Here is a 12,984-nt window from a genome sequence, read left to right on the forward strand (position 1 = left end):
ACCAGAATCAGATGACTTCTAGAGTGACTGAGCATATCTGCACAGAAAATACACTATATAGATAAAAGTATTGGGACACATTGAATTCAGGTGTTAACTCTTTCATGCATTAATTATGAGAACCTTAGTTGAGTTGTTTTTTTTTATTTTGAGTGTTTTTATTCCTCCTTAGCATGAAAAAAACAATGAGATTGAGGTTTTTTTTTTCATAGATTTACAAAAATGTCCACTCAGCTACACTATGAACTTTATTCTTGAAGCAAAGAAACATATTTAAAACCCAATATCATAAAGTGATATGAAAACAGTGAAATGAAACCATGTTTAATACAGCTAATCTGATGTTTTCTCACATTTTAACGTATTCTAGGCAAGGCAAGGCAGTTTATTTGTATAGCAAATTTCAGCAACAAGGCAATTCAAGGTGCTTCACACAGGACATTGAAATAAAAGAAACAAAAAGAAACACATTTCAAACATTATAAAAGAAACATGTAAAAGGTGATTAAAAACAGCGAGTAATAAAACAACACATAAAATAAAATTTAAAAAAAAATAGAATAAAATAAAATAAAAATAAAAACACACACATATTAAAGTAAGAGTTGCAGTGCAGAGTTTCAAAGAGAATATAAAGTTTAAAAAGTCAAAATCCTTTTAGTCAAAGGCAGCAGTGAACGGGTGAGTCTTTAACCTTGACTTAAAAGAACTCAGACTCAGCAGACCTGATATTTTCTGGTAGTTTGTTCCAGATATACGGAGCATAGAAACTGAACGCTGATTCTCCATGTTTAGTTCTGACTTTGGGAACACAGAGCAGACCTGCACCAGATGACCTGAGTGGTCTGGATGGTTCATACTGGACTAGAAGGTCTCTGATGTATTTTGGGCCTGAACTAGTAGAACTTCTAGTACTAGTTATTACTCACTTCATGGAAATAATATGCAAAAAATAACAATTAACAATTGATTTCCACTCAAGAACCAATCAAGAACAGCAAAGTAAACAGTAGTGGTATGAATTGCACTTTATGAGATGATGCATAAACGTCCACTGTGTTGGTTGATATGGAACTAAAACAACTAAACCCATGAACATACAAGAGAACAGCTGTAGAATAGCTGTCCACTGTAGTGACCACTATGCATGAAAGGGTTAAAAGTGGGATGGGCTCCAAAACAATTGTGACAAATGACATAATCTGTTTTTATATTGCATTAACTATTGCTATAAATGATTTTGATTTTGTCTAAATTCTCATCTATAACACAAAATTTGTAATTTTACACAAGTTTGCTTGAATTTTTCTCATTACAATTGTTTAAAGTGTTCAACATCATTTTCAGAACATAAATGATCATTTTAAGTTACCATCTGTTTTCTTGAACTTTCACTCAGGAAGAAAAAAATAGGTCAAACTGATGTGATCTTTATCTTGATAATTATTGAATGAACATTTTATGTCACACCAAACATGCCAGTGTATTAGATTATAGAGATATGAACTGAATTTATTTACACTGACTGGCTGGGGATTTATGTGGCCACTAGAGGGAATAGTGAGTCAACTAGCATTGTAGGGCCTTTGACCAAAGCATCAAAAAGTGACCAGATTGGATAAGAACCACCAAGAAACAACTTTTTAGTCAAAGAAAGTGACAAAATGATACAGGCTAGAAACAGTGTTGTTTCACTACTGGACACAGCTGGGCGCTTCAATGAAACTCGTCCCTAAAATCAGGACATGGGGGCTAAAAATTCAAACCTAGATGTAGACTAATATTATGAAGCAAGTTTGGAAGCACTGTGGGTCTATTTGAAATATAATTTTTACTGAGATAAAAGACAAACTATTTTTCCAGTAAAAAGGACATGAAAATTATGCGCTACTATTTTTTTGAATATCTTTTTATTGTCTTACAGATACATTTTGGGAATCAAACTAATTATGCAAGGGAGAGTGTTTCACAAAAATGACCGCTGTTGCAAAATCACTCACAGTTTATTTGTGTTTAAATGGGCAGGTTCTGCATGTAACACGGACACGATGGGTTACACACGAAACCTGGAATAAGACTGATATTATATGTCTGGATTAGAAAAACCACTAGGATCATCAAATTTAAAACAGTGTCTTTATTTATAGTGGTATATAAGACCATTTCAAGCCATATTTTCTAGATCAAATGCAAAGACACCTAAGTAGCTTTTCCTGTCCCAATTTGGTCCTATTTTTGGCCCCAATATTATATTACAAAATTATTAATTTTGCAATGGCTCAGAGCAGGAGTATATATATATATATATATTTTTTTTGCATTTATCTGGGGTCATCATTAAGTACATCCTGGGGTAAAATATGTCTAAATTTCTCTTTTATTAATGGGCCTAAAAAGCTGGCAAGTGCCAGATACCAAAATAAACCCAGTTTCATAGAAGCACCCAGGTCTAAATGAAAAGAAATGATTTGCCTGTATTGTCAGCCTGTTCAAATCTACTCCATGATGCAGATTTCTGGTTAATCACACCAGTTTTTACACCTTACCAATTGCTGATTAGATTCCACCAGATGCAACCTGGATGTAATTTCAACTACTCTGTGTCTCAACATGGGAGCTCAGTCATGTGGCGTCACTCTTATGTAACAGCAGACTTAGGTTTGGACCAAGAGGAGACAGCTGCAGAAGGATGGAGTGTAGTTTTTTTCCTATGATTTCAGCTCAGATAGGGTATTCAACATTTAAAATAATATCCATGACAGTTTTATTCCATTTATTGTGTGAATGAATTTGCTTTACCGGTGCACATTATGGTGCAAAAATGCCATATTGTGCAGTTGTATTTCAGAAAAAAACCATCATAAAGCTGCTTTGCCATTGGCCGCTGAATGAAATCAATTTCTTTTTCAAACTACATCCATCATACCTATAACACTGCCAATACTATCAAACAACAGCATATATGTAAAATTGCTTTTGTCAGCATAAAACATTGGGAATATATTGACTCTGCTGTCTGAAAAGGAGTCAATATACCCCCCGTAGGGTCTCTGTGTTTAAAATCTATATGCCGTATCTATCTTTTCTTAAATGCGACCATAAAAACTGAAGTATTTATGAATGATTCACTTTTACTCCCCTGCAGTCATGTAATGCACCGCCTTTCAGCTCACATCCAAAATCAAGCCAGGGCACATAATGACTTCCAGTGTTTGTAGGTGCCGCATGCCAATTGTTCCCAGTAGGTGATTAATGGCCAACAGGTAAGGTTGTCATGGTAACCTGCCCACCTGAGCCACTATAGCAACAGCAGCTGAAAGTGGAGGCTGTACGTAGGCTCCTCAAACTGCGAGTCATGACCTTCAAATATCAGCGTATATCCTTCTTTCTTTTGCATCTTCATCTCCGTCTTTCTTTTTCTTTTTTTTTTTTTTTCTCTTTCATTCATCAGCGAGTCTGATTCGTCCATCTCCCGGTTCTCTCACCGATCATACCTTCTTCTCCACGTCCTCCCTCCCTCCCTCCTTCCCGCCCCCTTCATCCACCGTCCCTCCATCCTTTACATTCCTCCCTTCGCTTCTTGATAGTCCATCCCTCTCTCTTCCCTGTCCTGCCTATTACCCCGCCTCTTGCTCTGTCTTTCTTTGTCTGAGATCCATTTGTGCTGCGTTAAAGAAGATATGCTGAGAGAGGGAAGATAGAAAGAGGGAAGACGTGGAAAATGGATTGGCCTGAGCTTTGCATTATAATGGAGAACTGTCTAAAGTTAGATTTGCCCTGCTTTTATATGATGCATCTATCTACATTTATTCACCCAACTGTCCACCTATCTGGCCTATGTACTTTTATTTCTCTCCCATGTGACAACATAACCACCCCCTTTTGTATACATGTGTACTGCTGAATATTTGTAATTTGTTGCATTTGTTTCACGGCTACAGTAGGTGCAAGTGATTTCTTCTAATGGATTGTGTTGCTATTGTCTCGTAGTTGGGGAAGTGTTTTGTGTGTCAGGAGGGGTTGCAATTCCTTTGTGTGATTGGAGAGGAGGAGGGACGGTCCTATTATTTAACCCAAGCCATCAGTCACACTCAACAAGCCTATCATATAGGGCCATTCAGAGACTGTGCAGGCTAAAGTTAGCGCTATTATCTGCCTGTCACTGGCTAGCTGTGTTGGGGTCCCTTGTGGAAAGCCAATTGTATGAGTGAATGCCTTGCTGCTCACGTTGTCAAGCTCCAGGGATGCGCGCATCGCCTTGAAAGAGCACTCTCCATTTACCTTCGGTTTTTCACACCTTTCAACTTGCATTAGAGAAGCGCGATTTTGACATTCCAGCTGTGTTTAGTATTATAAAATTGACCGCTCAATTTTAAGCCATCAGCAAGGTTTAGAAGCTCAACTGAGTGGAAAAAAATAATCTTTAACTCTAGGAGGAAAGGATCTTCTCGGTTTTAATCATCTGAGCTCATCTCCTAAGATTTCCGAGTGAGCGCTCATCAATCAAACTGTATGCAGACAGCGTGCTTGATTAATATTCATTTTATATGAGTCACTTCATTTGCATGAACACACTGTCTGTCTCATAAAAATTACCGAGCCCTCCCCGCCGGTGTGATAAGCATCTGGACATGAAACAGTTGAAAATGGGAGACGTAGTACTTAACCCGGCAACACGATCCCACTTCATTACACTGTGTTACGTGGGAGGGCTCTAAGCAGGCGTGACTAGTAACATCATACTTACTATGCACCCATCAGATAACATTGTGGATCAAGTTGCACTTTGTTGAAGTACAGTTGTATGGAACGTCTCCGAATTAATGGAAATCATCTTCAGTTTCTTCGGGTCAGGAAGTGACAGATGGAGAAATGCCCTCAGGTGGCGTTGTGCGTCGCTGTGTTGGCGGCGTGATCTCTCCATAGATATTACGGTTATGGAGATGAGAGCGCTGTATGTGGAATAAACCACTACAAAAGGAGTCGCTCTCATGGAAAAGATTACCAAAGTCTAGCATTATGCATGTTTAATTGTATAATATAATAGCTCTAGTAATGGCTTTCAGACAAAGCCTTCACAATAGGGCTTTTTTTTTTGTCCCTTCTGTTTGTTTTCAGAGGTGTTTTTGATGTGAACCTGTTGACCTCTGAAGGGATACATTAGTAATGTGCAATGAAAGAAGGCTGCCATTTAGGTCAGGAACACAATAATAGGATGATACATTACTCTTTCTTAGAATAGTGTAGCTTTTATACTGCAACATCTAGCTTATTTGCTGTTTATTTCAGCCATTGTTACAAATCAAAAGGCTTCACTTTTCTATGAGAATATTGGATTAGTGAAACTGTGACATTTAATGTAACTCTTAAAGCGTATCTGTTTTTCTTCATTGGCTTTTCAGTTGTGTTATAGATAGATATTGCATAAATCTTAGTAAAACTACACGTGTTGTAGTTTAACCTGATGTTCTCCCAGTCTGGTCCAGTTAATAGCAAGTAAATACAGCATTAGAATGCACATTATAATGAGGGTATAAAAAGTACATCCTGTTTATCATAGACTTCATGTTTTAAATCCACCATTGGTTTTTTTTTTTAATCTCTTAATGTTTTTTTTTAACCCTTTTATGCACAGTGGTCACTACAATGGACAGCTGATCAAAGGTGTTTTCTTGTATATTTATGGATTTGTTGTTTTGTGTATCATCCTATACGCTGCAATTCATACCATTACTGTAACTTTGCTATTTTAGATAAACCTGATCTGCAGTAACATGTTTGAGTGTGAAAAATTGCTAATTGTTACTAGACTGTAATAAACAGTTTTTGTTTTTTGTTTTTTTAACCCTTTCATGCACGAATTATGAGAACCTTTATCAAAATTTTTTCCTGACTGTTTTTATTCCTCTTTAGGCATGAAAAAAAACATTGCGATTGAAAATTTTCTTCTGAAAAATAAATAAAAATAAATAAATAAAATAAAAATAATTTAAAAAATTTTAAAAAATACATACAAATAACAATAATTAAAAAAAAAAAAAAATCTTATGAACCTATTTTTCATGGAGTTACAAAAATGTCCACTCAGCTGGACACCACACGTTTAATTTTTGATGCACAGAAACATATATTTACTGATAAATTGTGTGAAAACTATGGGGAGGGCTTGTGATTCTGGTGGTTTATGATCAGGAGAGATCTACATAATGTTACCAGTTCATGTCAGAAAAGATATGTAGTGTCTTAAAACTTTAATAAAGATATGTGTAAAAAACAAACAAACAAACAAAAAAACAAAACAAAAAGAACAACAAAATCCATGAATATACAAGAGAACAGCTGTAGAATAGCTGTCCACTGTAGTGACCAGTATGCATGAAAGGGTTAAACACAAAGTTTTTTTTTTTTTTTTTTTGCATATTATCTCCATGCAGGTATGTTAAAATGTGAGAAAACATCAGATTAGCAGCATTAAGAATGTTTTTATTTTCATAGTTTTCACATAGTATATCAGTAAATACGTGTTTTTTTGCTTCTAAAATTAAACGCATGGTGTCCAGCTGAGTGGATCTTTTAGTAATTCCATGAAAAATAGGTTCATAATAAATCAATTGCATTGTGTTTTTTTCATGCCTAAAGAGGAATAAAAACACTCCAGAAAAAAAAAAAAATCTTGATTAAGGTTCTCATAATTCATGCATGAAAGGGTTAAACGCATTTCCTCTTGTTCTGTGTGAGACAGAGCAGAATCAAGTGGCTCAAATGTAGTAGAAACGCAGTGACTCAGATGTAAATTTGTAGTTGTGTATTTAAATATGAAAAGTATATGCAAAAATATACGCAAACCAATCAGAGTAGGGAATTTTGTCTTTGTCCGAGTGGAGCTCGCAGTAGAGAAAGACCAGGAAACGCTCAAAGACGTTTGTGTTTTCTCTCAGATTATTATTTCAAGCGCTGTCAATGATGACGCATCGTTAAATCAGAGTGTGTAATTGCAGCATAACACATCTGACTCTCCCCTGGTGTCATATTTAAAAGAGTGGAAGACTGTTATCGAGGTCAATGTAGCAACGAGCTGTTTGGTAAATCTGCAGATTAAAACATCTGCTTTTGTTTCTTTTGACCCTGAAATCTTGATTTAACGCCGATAATTTTTTAACACCTTTTCAGATAGGTGTTATTGCTGTTGTCAGAAGCAACCGATATTTATTAGTATTTTTTTTTTTTTTGTCTCTCTCCTTCCATCACTCATTCGACAATACACTCATTCCCCCACTACTTTTGCTCTTCCTGTCTATTGCCCCGGCTCCTTTTTTTTCGCTACATAGAAAAGTCAATTAATTAAGATTGTCGGGTTTCATCTGGGCCCCCGTTGGCTCGCGCAGGCTTTTTAAAATAACAAAAACAACACTGCTGATTGAGAGAAGCTCCACGGTAAAAGTGAGGTAGTAATGGAGTCTCCTTGATGTGGTGGAGAACAGACGCTGCAGTTGCTTCTAGACCTTCTAAATGTTGGCCAGCTTATCTAAGAGAGTTATCCTAAATCCCCCTCAGAACAAGTACCCTTGAAACGTCAGCACCATAATGTATCATAAGGCTCCTTCTGGAATACAAGACGAGTTGGCAACACTGGACCGCCGCTCTGTCTTTTCCTTTCTTTTTTTTTTTTGCATTGAACTAGGGCCAACCCCTTCTCATAAATATGTATTTTATAATGTGTTCTTTTGGCGGTTGGTGGCACTTCCTTTACCTAAGCCCACTTCTTTTTTTTTTTTTTTTTAGAGGAATGGGGGTTTCGAGCAAATTAGCAGCTCTGATTGTAAAATGTTTTTCATTGTACGTGATAATTTCTAAGCAACACCTGTGCAAGTGGCTCCAGCGTTATCGGGCGAGCCGTGAGAAATGACGGATTTGAGCATGGGAATTGATTCTCACTCTCTTTTGGCGCTAAACCTTTTCATTGTCCTCAACCGTACAAACAGAGCTCAATTTCCAGTTGGTTTTTCCTTGTATTTTTTTGGTGAAACTTGGTGGTGTGAAGCCTGCAGACAAAAAGCCAACAATCCTAGCATAGAATGCGGTGACAGGTTGTCTTGTCGGGTATTTATTTTCAATATGCCGCCATGCCTGTTCTTCCATTTCCCTCCATATTCCTGCTACTGACTCAGAAATCGGCCTACAGTGCAGGCTTCAGGATCAATTTGCCACTTGGACAGTGTATTTGAATGTGATTATTTCTGGAATAATGTATTTTTTTGTCATGGGAGTCACTGTATCGGATTTGATGTCATATTTAATTTCGCTCTCCGGCAGCTGTCACGCCGTTTTATTAAAAGCGCTGTTTACTCACAAGGATATTGCTTTGATCAAATATAGTCTTTCACATTACTGTTTTAATGTCTTAAAGTCTCACCGTCATACAGAATCCAAGGAGTGGAGTCAACAGTAGATGTGGATCAGAACATTTATTCATGGTTGAGTTTCTCCTTCGTTGGTGTCCGGTTGATTTGTTGATTTTTAGGCTCATGATAGACCTGCTGTCCTTCTCTTAAACCCATTAATATCTGCTCCAAAATATCAGATTACAGTAATCTATCAAATCTGATTAGGATTAAAGGGGAGATTATGAACTGCAGAAATTTGTCTGTGACCCAGGTGCGATTTGCCGGAGGGGGGGTCGGTCTTTGTAATGATTAATACTACTATTCATATAAAATATCTCAGATAAAACTGATTCAATGTTGAGCACTACATCATGACAACAGTCGAGACCAGGGATATTCAAATCCAGTCCTCGAGGTCTGGTATCCTGCATGTTTTAGATATTTCCTTCTTCCATCACACCTGGAGGCCATTATATTGTTATCAGGCTTCTGCAGAGCATGATGATGAGTTGATCATTAATTGAACCAGCTGTGTTGGAAGAGGGAAATATCTAAAACATGCAGCATACCAAACCTCGACGACCAGATTTGAATACCCCTGGACTGGAAGGTAAGCAGTGTTGAAATCAGAAACTGACTTTGACTTTTAGACCTTTTTCATGAAATTAGCTTTTGTTTTTGTGCATTTCCTGTTGAGGGTTCTTACAATCTCAGTGTCATCAAGCTAATTATGGGCAATAAATGCAATTAGTTTAATTAATCCAGGTTTTTGTTTCTGAAAATCATGAAAAATGTCTGAATTGCTAAATCAAGATTACTCAGAAAATATTCATAGTTTAAAAAAAAAACTGTAAAAACTCTCAGAGTAGCTGGAAAATACAGTTTCATCAAGCAGAAAAGCTGTTTTTAAGGCCAAGACAAGTTAATGATTTATAAATTTGTAGTTCTCACATAACGGCATATGATAATATTATAGAAAATAATGCATTGCTATAGATCAGGGCTGAACCATATATCAAATAAATGTGATAGTTTTTGTGGTTTTGCTTTCTGAAGATCATGAAAAATGCCTCAATCACACACTTGATAGCATTCTGGAGACATTTATTGCTTAGCAGAACTTAAAAATCCAACCGTTTGCTTCTAGTAATATACTTGTCATATTTTTTCCCTGGTTATATATTCCAGACAGTTTTCAAAAAGACAGTATTTTTTTAAAAATTATGTTTATGTATTAGTATGAGTTCAGCTCATGTAGCCATAAAACATTCAATAAAAATCAAATTGCCCATAACATTGAGAAATAAAACATCAGAATTTAATATTTGGGTGGTGTTCACTAGTTTTTATCAAAAACATTGTAATTAAAGATGCAGCAGATTGTGATGTAGTAAATTTTTCTGTCCACCCCACTTTTTATTATCTCTTCATGATTTTTTTTTTTTTTTTTTTTTTTTTTTAGCTTGTGTATTATTTCTGCACTGAATTGAAACCAGCTGTGGCGAACTTTTTTTGGTTTTGTTGGAAAACCACAACACCAGTTTCTCAGACTTCTCTGTTGTTGTTGTTGTCGTCTTCTCCATAATCTCTTTCCCACAAATACAACACACCCACAGTCCGGCATTCGGAGGAACTGAATGAACTGAGAGCCTAATATTTTTCTCATCCCAGCTGAGAGCCAACTAAAAAAGGTTCCGAACCAGCTGGTTTTTGGTTGCAAAATTAGTTGCACAAACTGAAACTGTACCCAATCTTGGTGGAAAAGGGGACACGCCAACAGATGTTTCAGTATGAAAACTAATGCTTGCCAAAATGAAAGGGAAACATATTCAGGTTGTATTTTACAGGATTCTTATTAAAAAACAAAACAAAAAAACCCCTCAGATTTTACAATGGAGACTAGAAAAGGCTTTGCTCCACACAAAGTCAGTCAGGTCAGTGTAGAGTTTGAGATCTGAGATTTAAGACCACATACTTAAGGGAGGCTCCATATGGCATGTTGTCATCATTTTCTATTAAATATTAAGTTCATAAATAAGGGTTTTGACATGCCTGACCAGGGCTGCTGAAACAGATTTAAATGTGGTGTAAATTCAGTAGATAAATGAAGTCGCAATGAGCGGAATGTCCTTGAGGTTATTTATCGCAATCTGTCGGCTCATGCATATGGGTCAGATGAGTGTACAGAGATGAGTTGCACAGACAAAAGACAAAGCAGTTAAGTCAAACACGGCATTTATAGAGCAATCATATGACCTGGCTTTCCCGCTGCAGATTAACAGAAGACATGAAGTCTGGCACAGTTGTCCCTGGTATTATTTAGACGGCCTTACCGGGTACAGTGTGTCCCTGTCCCGGGTAGGGTATCTAAAACATCCACAATGTAGTACAAATTGAGTTTTCACCAGATGAAAACAAACGCAAAAACAGATAAGTGGAAGCAGGGCAAGCTCATTTTAGATGCAGGTTTTAACCCCTTACTGCCTATATTTATTGATTATTATTCTATATATTATCATTATTGTTATAGAAAAAAATATTATCTTATGTATGGTAACTACGAAAACGATGATGCACATTAGTGATACATTAAACAATATTAGAATAATTGTAGAAAAACAAATTTTCCAGTCTCCGGCAACTAGGTTATTTTATTAATGCTAGTGTAAATCAGTTATTCTGGTCAACAATCCAAACAAAACAAAAATGATCCAGAAATCAGTAGAATGTCATGAAATTAATAATAGCGTTATAGAAACGGGGTGTTGAAATTGATCCATGAATGTCAGAGATCATAGAAGAGTGGTGAGCAGACGCTGCAGTTGCAAAGACAGTGAAATGCTGAGGCGAATTCGTGACAATCTACAATGTGTTCAGGTGAAAAATATATCAGAACTGACACCGGTGAAGAAGTGGTGGGTTAAATTTGCAGTAAAACTTTAATTTGTTGTGTCCTCATGAGGAAAAGTCAAGGCCCGAGTGTGAAAATATCCTGCTACATGATTGATTAAAATGTAAAAAAAATGGACTCTGATGTTCTGTTTTCGAAGTTGGTTTATTAAAATTTTTTAATTATTCTGTAAATGTTACCCCAGCAACTATGAGAAACAACTTCAAAGGCTTCATAATCTGTATCGGCCCACTGTGATTTGTGATTTATTTTCACAAATAAAAGCATTTCGGAAACATCCCCCCTCTGATTTTTGGTTTTCACAAATTGTACCCATATATTCAGAAGGAAACTGATTGTTGTGGAAAGTCTGATAAAAGCACAGAGGTGCATTTAAGATGTAGAGATTTTGATATCAGTCAATTCCCCAACTTTCTCATCCTTCCATTCTGTGTTCACGTTCTGACTTTTTATAACCTGATTTTCTGGTCCAACAATGGAATTATCTCTATGCAATATTAAATGCAGTATGGACTACGTAATGTGCAGGGATAATACTTATGTAGAGCATGGCAGCGTTGTGTGGGCTCTTCAGATTGTAGCATTCTGCAGAGATTAGATTTCTGCAGCAGATCATGGCTGATAGTAGATTATAGCGGAGCTTCTGAGGCCTAATCACCAAAGCTGACTTAACCTTAATAACATGATATGGGTTTTAATAGGGATAATCTCATCAAAATATACTCTAGACGCTCCCCAACAGTGTTTTTTTTATATTCATATACCATTTATAGGACATGGGTTGCAAATTTTCACGCACCATATTTTCAATAGTGCTTCATTTAACACTCATCAAGTGTTAATCTCACAGCAGTCCCAAGCCAGTACCATGTAAATCACATTTGATCTTGGCTATTCATGTGATATGAACTAGCGGTAGCTGAGAGATGATGTCATCCGGTGTCAGTAGTTCAACGGTGACGGCGTTCTCACAAGTGTAGAGGTCGCAAGTAGTAGTTCTGGCTCATCCAGCTCTTGGAGTGTTTCTGGTTAGCCATTTCGGAAATTTTGGAACAAAGCCCGTGAGCGCAGTAGTCATTTTTTAGGTCGCGCAAGTACATTCACAGGTGCTAGAACTCAAACTGTGAAGTTATGGCTGGTGCCCACAGGAAAAGGAACACCACGGCGATTCTTCTGTCAGTTACCGTCAGACCTCAAACGAGTACACATAAGGTTGGGAGGACGTTTACAGACATACACATAGCTGTCAGCCATAGCACATAGCAGTAAGCCTCCTCACTTACTACTCGTCTCACTGTGGGAGTGATTTGCGGGAAAGGTGGGGGGAGTTAACACTTAGATGAGCGAACAACAACAGAATAACCAAAAATACATTTTGTGGTTTGCGCCGTCTTAGTGTTCAGCTGATCACACCCAGTATGAGGCTCGGCCGACTGGAGATTGAGCAACTTGCATGGTGTCACTTGATGACAACTTGCAACCCACAATGCCATAAGGACTGTGCATAAGGATGATAAAGCCACGGTGCATCCATCTGTTGTGTCTCTTACTGGAAAATATGCACTATTGTTCCTGTAAAAGAATGAATCACTGTGGGAAAAAAAAACAAACAAAACAAAAACCTAAACAACTTCTCCAGTAAAATATTCCCTTCAACTGACATGTTTTTGTGTTTCTCATTTGTCATTA

The 12,984-nt window shown here is 37.0% G+C and overlaps 1 protein-coding gene across 20 annotated transcripts in view; it reads left to right on the plus strand.

Moving 5' to 3' along the window:
* The window catches only part of LOC115438263 (adhesion G protein-coupled receptor L3), a 547,718-nt gene that overhangs the window by 126,083 nt on the left and 408,651 nt on the right, over positions 1–12,984 (plus strand). The gene's annotated exons all lie outside the window — the stretch shown is intronic.

Source organism: Sphaeramia orbicularis, chromosome 18, assembly GCF_902148855.1.
Source record: "Sphaeramia orbicularis chromosome 18, fSphaOr1.1, whole genome shotgun sequence".
Taxonomy (NCBI): Eukaryota; Metazoa; Chordata; class Actinopteri; order Kurtiformes; family Apogonidae; genus Sphaeramia; species Sphaeramia orbicularis.